This window comes from Rhyacophila brunnea, unplaced genomic scaffold (genome assembly GCF_057557595.1).
Source record: "Rhyacophila brunnea isolate RB1 unplaced genomic scaffold, BYU_Rbru_1.0 scaffold_184, whole genome shotgun sequence".
Lineage (NCBI taxonomy): Eukaryota > Metazoa > Arthropoda > Insecta > Trichoptera > Rhyacophilidae > Rhyacophila > Rhyacophila brunnea.
In genome coordinates this window covers 241,148-241,922 of record NW_028232842.1, presented here as the reverse complement: position 1 = coordinate 241,922, position 775 = coordinate 241,148, and positions in this window count along the sequence as shown.

Here is a 775-nt window from a genome sequence, read left to right as displayed (position 1 = left end):
TAATTCAAGTATTTTCCTCGATCTTATTAATTGAGCAAAAACTTCAGCTTCGTCGGCATTACCAACTTCTTTATATTAACAAGCTCAAATATAATTGCATGTATTTTATGTTTCAAGATAAAAAAGGAGATCTATTTTTAAAAAATTATATTGGAATATGTGTTAAATCCCAAGTTATCTTGCATACTTGTTAAATGTTTATAATTTTTTCTGGCTGTATAATTTTAATTTGTAATAGGCATTTTTAATTGATAATTTTTGATGAATCAATAAATTTTCAGCATGGGTTAACTTTTTTGTCAAAATCTTGGGATTTTTATCTTCAAGATTAACTTTATTAGTGACCTGTAGCATTATACATACTATTTTGCCATCTCTTCTGATATCAATCTTCTTTTTTCAAGACTAATGTATTCTTGCTTTTTTTTGGTTTCATATTTCGAAAACATTTCCATCTTTGTATTTAAACTTTGAGTTCTTTTATATGCATTCTGTGATTTGTGATATTTTGTGATCAAACCATTGCATGTTACGATATATTATTCAACATTTGTTTTATACTTGTGTATATTATTTATAGATGTTGATATGTTCGTCATAATATAGATTATTGGAATTTTGATAAATTGTCCGTTCTAATTTAAATATTTAACTTCGAAAGAATTTATATTGAAATATTTAGTTTATCTTCAAAATTATTAAAAACTACCAATAATCGCAAAAAAACACAAAAAAATAAATTTGAATTAGTAACTTGACGAAATATAAAAAACAC